Source organism: Salvelinus fontinalis, chromosome 19 (assembly GCF_029448725.1).
Source record: "Salvelinus fontinalis isolate EN_2023a chromosome 19, ASM2944872v1, whole genome shotgun sequence".
Classification (NCBI taxonomy): Eukaryota; Metazoa; Chordata; class Actinopteri; order Salmoniformes; family Salmonidae; genus Salvelinus; species Salvelinus fontinalis.
The window spans coordinates 20,414,392-20,425,116 of record NC_074683.1 but is presented as its reverse complement, the minus strand read 5'-3'; the positions used below and the strand labels follow the sequence as shown (position 1 = coordinate 20,425,116).

At 41.9% G+C, this 10,725-nt stretch overlaps 1 long non-coding RNA gene across 1 annotated transcript; it reads left to right on the top strand.

Moving 5' to 3' along the window:
• Positions 1–617: 617 nt before the first annotated feature.
• LOC129816483 (uncharacterized) lies at positions 618–8,555 on the top strand. The gene is made up of 2 exons (XR_008753561.1): positions 618–1,138; positions 5,777–8,555. It is a non-coding gene; the product is annotated as an uncharacterized LOC129816483 (long non-coding RNA).
• The last annotated feature ends 2,170 nt before the right edge of the window (positions 8,556–10,725 follow it).

Below are 10,725 nucleotides of genomic sequence, written 5' to 3'. Positions count from 1 at the left end.
GTAGGAACTAGGTGAGTAGGGGCTGTGAACCTTGCTGGAGTCGGGTATTTAGCGGAGGGGGCTTGCACTTGCTCTGGTCGGACCGTTCAAACGGACCCACGTGTCTGGGTTGATTGTGAGGAGTTGTTCCGTCTGATTCTGCTTGGCCGAGCTCGACTGTCTCAGGACCTGTTTTGGGATGTGCATAAACACAGCCCAATCAACCTGAGCGTGCGACTTGTGTTGGGTGTGTGATTCGGAAAAAGAAAATCGTAAATGATGGCTGGATTCACAAGATGTTTATCTTTCATTTGCTGTATTGGACTTGAGATTTCATGATATTTATATGCTATTATTTACTTGTGGCGCTATGCTAGGCTATGCTAGTCAGCTTTTACTGATGAGGATGCTCCCGGATCCGGGATGGGTGTTAAGTAAAGGTTAAATGGACTAGTTACTCAAATATGTTTACTTTTGATTTAACATGTGTTCATAGGAAAAATTATCAGTACCCTGGGTTTATGGTCTTTGGGTAAATACACACATGTGCTTTGTTCATTCTGCATATAAAAGGGAAATATGTACCCATAACATAGGCCACAATCACAGAGACTGTAAACAGAGAGAACAGGTTGAGTCAAAATATCTGACCGTAACTATCGGGGTAATTCTGGACAGGCATGAAGGAGACCTAAAGGGGAAAGGACCTAAGAAAGACAGAGAGAACAGGACTAGGTCAGACAGAAATGGAACGTCAGAGGAAGGGAGAAAGGGGGGGGGCAAAGATGTTACAATTGTAATAAAAACTGACATTTCGCCAGGGAATGCGAGGTTCCATGTGGATATTGTAAAAAAAAAAAGGACATCAGCGCCGCGATTGTAAACAGAAACCACCAAAATTATAATTCAACTAAGGGGAAAGTCAGGCGCGACAAACGGGAGAAAAAGAGGCAACGAGAGCGCGATTAATGAGAATCCTCGCTGGGGAAACGCTTGGATCTTTAAATTAGAGCTATTTTCTGGGAATTGCCTCGGTGCCGGAGTTTGCGACTACAGAAAATAATAATAATAGGGTTATTGGCTCCTTTATTCCTAAAGTGATGGTGGTTCAATGGTTAAATGGCTGCCTTCCAAGCTTGAGACCTGAGTTCGATTCATGGTAAATGCTCTGACTAAAATCTGAGTTTTTAAATTGTAATTAAACCATTTGTATGTTTTGCCTGAGAAAATACGGTCGTTAGTGTCGGTATAGGATATAAACTGAAACGTTTCAATAGCTTGTTTAGGTTAAAATAAAAGACTAATCCATTCTTAATAATAGCGGGGCGATTTCGATGGAATGTGTTGTGTTGCCTAAATGATCTGCTGGAATAAGGTGTTGAGACGGGAGTCATATTCAAATTACTAAATCATAGATTAATAACGGAGAGATACGATAAAGTCGTGCCCATCGGAATGTTATTATTCTTATGGATTGACTGACATGCAATATAAATTTAGCGAAGTATATGGTACGTTTACATTTTGGAGTAGAGAAAGTTGAAAAGTTGATTTTACTTTTACGATAGTTTTGGTGCAAAACTCAGTTGGAGTAAGGGGTATGTTTTTGCCTAGAGGCAGGAATAAGAGAGTTAGTTTTGGTGTTGGCTACTAATTTTCAGGGTAAGTTGCTAGAGGCAGGTTGATTTGTTGTGTAATAACGTAAAACTGCGTCATTACGTGGGATATACAATAACGTTACTCAAATGGATTTGCCCGTTGTTCAGGTACACTCTTTTCTGTACTTCTGGCAGTATAATTTTGATTAAAAGATGTTGATTGATATTGTAAATTCTATTCAAGATCCAACATTTGTGATAAATTGGTTTTGGTTTATCGAACCCGTAATAATGCTGTTGTAGTTAGCCAACAATGATTTACAATTCGTTGAAAGTTGCAGCGGCCTGAGCACGGGCTGAGCGCTCGTTGTTGACATCACTCACAATGCACTTTTGCAACCAGGCAATGATGTTGTGTCTGAGGGTGGGTGGGACAGAGAAAATGGTTTGTGTCATTTAGAGGGAAAATGCGTGCATTATAGCTTTGAGACACTTTTCAGAAGTTGTTAAAAGTTCCAAATGGAATTTTAAAAGTAGCTGAATATCGTCAGGGTAGTCTAAAAAGATGCTAAAACTAGCAACAAAAATTGCTAGGTGGCCATCACGGATTGTTGGCACTCACTGGGCTATATTTGGCTATAAGAGAGGAAGGTCAGAATAGTTGAATCGTAAAAGTTTATGATAGCTCTTTATTGATTTTTAGTTCGAATGTCTAGGTAACCCCAGTGAAATTTAACAGAAAGTTAAGGTATATTAACATGCCGGTGGAGCTGATTTAAGGTTAAAGGGACAGTTATAATTACTAGGTTTTGTTTGTAGTAAATGTTGGGTTTGAGGGGATTTCCACATATGGAATATTAGAAGTTTTGTTTTCTGAGTTTTCATAAATACGTAAATTTTTTAGATAAAGCGTTCTTTATTTTGTCTAATATAGTAAGGAACACTTCTTTGAAGTGGTGGAATGACTTCTATCATAACTTTCCATAGTGGTCTGATCAGCCTCATTGAAAAGCCATTTGAATGGAGAATCTAAGGTCATTGGCGTCTGAGTTTAAGGTAATTTGATACAACAAGGCGGTGAAATTAATATTATGGATATTGGTGTAGGATGTATTTTCTTAGATGAAAGGTCACTTGAGGGCGCCATTGGTCAACTTATGGAGGTTTGAAGTGCCCACTTCTCTGTTCATTGCACTATGCTTGGCAGTGGAATGGGTATAATGGCTTCAGGGGGGCGTTGATGGAGGTCCATGCCCGGGTTGGGTGCACCCTCTATGAGGGTGCCATTAAGCTTTAGTTAGGGTACGTTTGGAAAAAAAAAGGTACACTCATGTTAAGTATTTAGAACATATTTTTATAAATTTTTCCCCCTTTTCTCCCCAATTTTCGTGGTATCCAATCGCTAGTAATTACTATCTTGTCTCATCGCTACAAATCCCGTACGGGCTCGGGAGAGACGAAGGTCGAAAGCCATGCGTCCTCCGAAGCACAACCCAACCAAGCCGCACTGCTTCTTAACACAGCACGCCTCCAACCCGGAAGCCAGCCGCACCAATGTGTCAGAGGAAACACCGTGCACCTGGCCCCCTTGGTTAGCGCGCACTGTGCCCGGCCTGCCACAGGGGTCACTGGAGCGCGATGAGACAAGGATATCCCTACCGGCCAAAGCCTCCCTAACCCAGACGATGCTAGGCCGATTGTGCGTCGCCCCACGGACCTCCCGGTCGCGGCCGGCTGCGACAGAGCCTGGGCGCGAACCCAGAGACTCTGGTGGCACAGCTAGCGCTGCGATGCAGTGCCCTAGACCACTGCGCCACCCAGGAGGCCCCCATTTAGAACATATTTTAAGCCAACAGGGCAGGAAAAAGATGAAGGTAGAAAAATAGTATAAAGTGGACGGGGATATATGACATCTGTGGTGATTCAGGATTATTGATAGGATCGAGATAACCTTAATTAACCTATGTAAGGACTTTAGAACTTGCCACAGAATTTTTTTTTATTCCATGGGTTCAGATAAAGCCAAACAGCGAGACACTTAGTTAATGTTTGCTACAGACAGATAGGGGAAATGTTTGCTACAGACAGATAGGGGAAAGGGCCGACAGAGGGGCCCTCCCCACACTGCTGAGACCTTGAAGGTTGGGAGCAGAGAGATAGGAGTGACACAGACTGGGTCACGGTTACTGAGGGGAGACAAAGAGGGAATGAAAACTTAGTTGGTTTCAGGAACTAAGGGGCGGGCAGCACTGATAACTTTTAAAGTAGATAAGTAGATAAGTAGATAAGATTTGCGCCAGTATTGATACAAGGGCGGAGCCATGTATCAAAGGGGGGATGGAATAGGGCACTTTGTGGCCTATCAGATAATAATAAGAAAAATAAAACTTTTTTTATATCTATATATATATATCTATATATATATATATATATATATATATACACTGCTCAAAAAATAAAGGGAACACTAAAATAACACATCCTAGATCTGAATAAATGAAATATTCTTATTAAATACTTTTTTCTTTACAAAATCACACAAAAATTATCAACGGAAATCAAATTTATCAACCCATGGAGGTCTGGATTTGGAGTCACACTCAAAATTAAAGTGGAAAACCACACTACAGGCTGATCCAACTTTGATGTAATGTCTTTAAAACAAGTCTAAATGAGGCTCAGTAGTGCGTGTTGCCTCCACGTGCCTGTATGACCTCCCTACAATGCCTGGGCATGCTCCTGATGAGGTGGCGGATGGTCTCCTGAGGGATCTCCTCCCAGACCTGGACTAAAGCATCCGCCAACTCCTGGACAGTCTGTGGTGCAACGTGGCGTTGGTGGATGGAGCGAGACATGATGTCCCAGATGTGCTCAATTGGATTCAGGTCTGGGGAACGGGCGGGCCAGTCCATAGCATCAATGCCTTCCTCTTGCAGGAACACTCCAGCCACATGAGGTCTAGCATTGTCTTGCATTAGGAGGAACCCAGGGCCAACCGCACCAGCATATGGTCTCACAAGGGGTCTGAGGATCTCATCTCGGTACCTAATGGCAGTCAGGCTACCTCTGGCGAGCACATGGAGGGCTGTGCGGCCCCACAAAGAAATGCCACCCCACACCATGACTGACCCACCGCCAAACCGGTCATGCTGGAGGATGTTGCAGGCAGCAGAACGTTATCCACGGCGTCTCCAGACTCTGTCACGTCTGTCACATGTGCTCAGTGTGAACCTGCTTTCATCTGTGAAGAGCACAGGGCGCCAGTGGCGAATTTGCCAATCTTGGAGTTCTCTGGCAAATGCCAAACGTCCTGCACGGTGTTGGGCTGTAAGCACAACCCCCACCTGTGGACGTCGGGCCCTCATACCACCCCCATGGAGTCTGTTTCTGACCGTTTGAGCAGACACATGCACATTTGTGGCCTGCTGGAGGTCATTTTGCAGGGCTCTGGCAGTGCTCCTCCTGCTTCTCCTTGCACAAAGGCGGAGGTAGCGGTCCTGCTGCTGGGTTGTTGCCAGCCTCCTCCACGTCTCCTGATGTACTGGCCTGTCTCCTGGTAGCGCCTCCATGCTCTGGACACTACGCTGACAGACACAGCAAACCTTCTTGCCACAGCTCGCATTGATGTGCCATCCTGGATGAGCTGCACTACCTGAGCCACTTGTGTGGGTTGTAGACTCCATCTCATGCTACCACTAGAGTGAAAGCACCGCCAGCATTCAAAAGTGACCAAAACATCAGCCAGGAAGCATAGGAACTGAGAAGTGGTCTGTGGTCACCACCTGCAGAACCACTCCTTTATTGGGGGTGTCTTGCTAATTGCCTATAATTTCCACCTGTTGTCGATTCCATTTGCACAACAGCATGTGAAAATTATTGTCAATCAGTGTTGCTTCCTAAGTGGACAGTTTCATTTCACAGAAGTGTGATTGACTTGGAGTTACATTGTGTTGTTTAAGTGTTCCCTTTATTTTTTTGAGCAGTGTATATATAGCGTTCCCAACTTACTTGGCGGAGACGAGTATGGTAACTAAACAATTAGGTCAAGATATTCTTCCTAGAGTTGGGTTACTAGGATAATAATGGATGACATTCTAGCTAATCAGATAGAACAGATAGAATGACAGAGGTTCTAGCAGAACACATTAAAAGACTGTTAATTAACCAAACCCGTATGACCAAGTTTTTATGCTCTACAGCAGAACTACAGAAGGAGATTACCCACATGATTGGGCCAGGGGACTGGGTCTGGGTCCAATCACTAAAGAAAAAGGACTGGAAGCAGCCACGGTGGTAGGGGCCATACCAAGCACTCCTGGTGACTGCATTCGCAGTGAGAATAGTTGAAAGAACTACCTGGGTTCATATCACACAATGCAAGAGGGTAAGACACACTGACACTGCCAAACCATCACAGAGTTAAGAGAAGAACCGTAGCTAATAAAGCTCGGGGGTTAACTCTTTTAACGAAGATTTCCCTGACCCCGCCCTCTCATCACTGTGTACGTTCATAGAAGTGGAAGTATGGTCTGGCCTCTGACTGCTGATATGTTTTCCGGGAAAGGGTGGGGCCTTACAGGGGTGCTGGTTGGTCTGAGCTATCTTATTGTGGGAGCCATATTCCTAATACACCACACCCCACCTGAGTATGCAGAAGGTGGTAACTTGACCCATGGTTTCGATGATGAGAATTTTGTATTAACCAAGCATAAGAGATCCCTTGATCTGGATAGACAGGAAGTTAGAGTGGAGGTTGGGAAGGATGTCTCAATGGAGTTTTATGTAGACCAAATGGGGTCTCTGACTCCTGGGCAGTCTAGGACTATGAGCCATTATGGAATATATCTGTGTAGGTCCCCGTGTGGTTCATGGACACAGGTCATAGCTCACACACAGAGAGAGAGGGCTATGTAAACCCATACATCCAATTTGGGAGCAGATGGAGTATAGTAAGGGTTGGAGTTTCTGACTGTGTTCCCGAGCAGAGGTAGTATTTTATAAAGGTACGAATTAACATTAAAACGGTAAAGTCCCAGGATCTCGGGTTATGGTATGTTGGCTTCGAACAGTTTTCAACTGATACTATGGTAACATTCCAGGTGGCAGAGGTTAGAGCTGGTAAGGAGACTATGGTCGGCCAGAGTTCAATCAATCTCCCTAACACCACGGACATTCCTAGTATAAACATCCAGGGTAAAGGACCAGTACGAATAGTTCAGACAAAAGACCTTAAAGAAGTGATAGAGGTGGAGACTGGGTTTGGGGATTCCAACTTTGGTTAAAATGTATTCAGTATACAGCCAGATCAGTAGCGAAAGAAGAATGTTATGTCTGTGCTACTGCCAAACCACAGCTGACCACCATCCCCTTTCCATTTGATGGAATTGATATACTCAGGGGAATGGCCTGTATGGTAAAGCTGTTCATGAAGTCAGGGAAGCCAGACAATGACAGTTGCTTTGATCTGCATAACCTTTATCCCCATGTACCCATCACCTCCATTCCCCCTTTCACAGTTACAGAAGGACACTATTATTGTATGGCCTGGCACATCACAAACGGATGGGACGTAGGGGAAGTAAGACCTGACTGGATGGTTGACTTCCGGGGATTTCAGTAAGATAAAAAGGCCCAGAGCGGATGTCTGGTTGTTATGTGGAGGGATGAGGCTGTGGCCTGACCTGCCTACCAATTGGACCGATAGTTGTGCACTAGTGCAGTTAGGCATGCCCTTCACCCTTATCTAAAACGAGGACCTAGAACCAGGTAGAAGAGAGAGGAGGAGTGCTCCGTCCGGATCTTTTGATAGTAGTATTAATAGTACTTAATAGTATTTACATAGGATAGTATTGGATATGTTATTGGCTGAAAAGGGTGGCGTGTGCGTCTTATTCGGAGCAAAATGTTGCACATTTATTACTGATAATACAGCTCCAGACGGATCAGTGACCAAGGCTCTGGCTGGTTTAACCACCTTAACTCACGAATTGGCAGAAAACTCTGGGGTCGATAATTCTCTTACAAATGGATTTGATAGTATGTTTGGGAAGTAGAAAATTGTCATAATCACTGTGTTGTGGGCCAATTTCACCTGTATGAGTGTTTTGGTTCTGTGTGAATGCTGTTTGATTCTGGGTGTGAAAGGTCTCATTTCCAGGACTCTGGAGAAATCGATGACAATACTGATGATAAGATATGGACCGATTCCAAGTTCTGACCAGTGGAAGGATGAATACTGGTTCCCAGACCGAGGATGGATCCGGCTACTTTAAGACATTATAAATATTTAGGTCCCATCTTGTGTTGATGCTTAGACTATTTTTTGATAAAGATTATAATGAAAATCCTGTTAAGAAGAGTTATGATTCTGATGAAGGCCTGGAACAGCCATTGTAAATACATATATTGGTTATTGTGTGGTTGATGTTGTGTTAGATGTTGTGGTTGATTTAGGTTGTATTTGGAAAACAATAAATATTTCTAATAAAAATAGATTTGTGCCTTTTAATATTTCTAATAAAACTAGATTACGATTAGATGTAAAATATTTAGTCATATGGTGGATATGTTACGGGATTTTTGTCTTTAATGACTAAAATATGTATACATTTGACTTAGAATTATAACTAAACAGAATACTACTATGTTACTGTATGGATGAATGAATCTTATTATAATCATAATGCTGAATATAATGTGTTCCTTGTTAGAAAGAATGGAGTTATCTTCAGACAGGCTGGAATGATGTGTTCCTTACAGGAAATTCAGTCTCTACCCAGGGAGGGGAGAGACCTTGGGTTGGTTGCAGATTGTTTAACAGGTGGCAGACAGTAATGTGAGAACGCTAACTGTACTACCATTGTATCCGAGAGGAGGAAGGACATTTTAAAACCTATGACGTCATTTTTATTATATAACCTGATGTAAATTGTACTATGATCAGTACTCTCGAGAATAAACGCGATTGATTGATTTTGAGACTGGTTTCTGTCCATTTAATGCTGATAAATATCTTACAAATTCTTATGTATGGACAGAGTGTTTTAATTGAATTGGTTGATAAACATATAGGAATTAAATTCCTTTAACAATATGTTAACAAGCAATGACAGTTACTCCAAATGGTTTATTGGAGTGTGGGTCTCTGCGAGGGTTATGTTGATAACTACATAATCTGTAACTCGTCTGAGAGATCGCCAGTAGAATAAGGGAGTTATCATGGAAGGTGACGTCAGAATGCTTTAATGCATGGGAGAGATATTTTCACCACAACATTTTTCACCACAACACTCTTATCCAGAGCGACTTACAAATTGGAAAGTTCATACGTATTCATCCTGGTCCCCCCGTGGGGAATGAACCCACAACCCTGGCGTTGCAAGCGCCATGCTCTACCAACTGAGCCACACGGGACCACCACAACAAGTGTGTGTGAAGCTCAAACCCACCCTAACCCGCTGAAGAGTGAGGGACAACTGTGTCTGATGACCTGTGAACTATATCTGAAATAGACATGCTGGAATGATATGTGCTGGGAGAAGAAAGACTAAAGGGGAATGGGTTACTGACCTTTCATTACCAGGCCACTCATGACAGAAAAACAGGGACAAAAGGGGCTATTTGGAAAATAGATATTACTGGTACTACAAGTTTTTAGTATAAATGTAAATTATTAAAGGGATGATGTGTATTGAATTGAGAAGGTCAAATTTGAGTTAAAGCAAGCACTAAGGACTGTTATCCTGAATTTGGGTTGGACAATTTATAAAACGTTTTAGTTATGATTTGGATATAGAACTGTTTAAATTTACTAGGCCTAGGGAAGCTCTGGAAACTAATCCTGAGACAGGGTGGTTGACAGAATTTACAGAATATTAGATTACAGGTTTTGTTTCTTTTGTTGTATTATGTCATTAGAATTTTAATGATAAATTGTATTGATATAATTAACTGAATAAAAGTTTTATAGTCTGTTGTGCGATAACACCCAAGGATGAAGAAGAAAGAGACCAACATAACATGGGCATAGAATGAAACGGATGGACGTTTTCCCCAGGTTTAGTTACATTACAAATAGTGGTAATTTATTGCAAATATGCAGTTATTATAATTTATTTTTCTCTTTTTTCTTGTTTGGTCAATTTATTTTTGTTTTGAGGAACATAAGAGTGTATATTGTTCCTGAGGAGGGACTGTTATAAATTGACTAAAATTGATTTGAGAATGTTTTAGTATGTATCAAACTATGGAAGGAAATTAGGAGTAGATACTTATGTGTTATGGGTTAGAAGAACTGTGACTACATTGGTATATGAGGGGGCTCATAAATGAAGGTTATGGTAGTGGAGGGGTGTTATTTCTAGAAACAATGTATATTATTAGAGGAGATAACTCACAGAAAAGGAAGGACAGCTGGCTGTGTAAAATATAGGGATATAAAATATAGGGACAATTCTAAAGTAAATTGAACATTACACATACCTAGATTATGGTAAAAGTGATAAGTGATGGCATTTTGAACACTATAGTAAAAGTTTAAGAAACTTATGACTTAGTTTTGTTAGGATTGGATATTCTTCCAACTGGAAGAGACTTGACTGATTACATGTTATTCTTACAGCAGTTGCTGTAGGGACCATAATTTGGCTATCATTATGAATATTTCTGTGGCAGGAGGCCAGGTATTTGAGACAGAATGTTTACATAGGGCTGTTATTTAAATATTAAGAATTAGTGATCTTGCTAAAAGAAGAAAGTCTGTTGTCAGGAAATAACCCATGTGTTAGTGTGTATGTCCTCAGGAAAAAAACAGCACATAAGAAGCCAGAAATAACCAAGGGCATGGGCTGAATTCTGGAGACTGAGTGTACATCAAGATACACCAGGCTGGGGGTATACTTCTTACATCACCTGCAGTGGTAAAGATCGTCATGTCTCTCTTCGGTGGGTGCATAATTCTCACAAGAAGTAAGGTCCAACTGAATAATGGGTGAGCTTGAAAACACCATGACAGAGGACGTGGAACCAGAGAGAGAGAGAGAGAGAGAGAGAGAAAGACTAGATTCCACTGTAGACATACTGGGTTGAGTTTGGGGGCTACTTGTTTTATTTGTTAATGCAGCATGTGAAAAAGGATAGATGTTAGGGT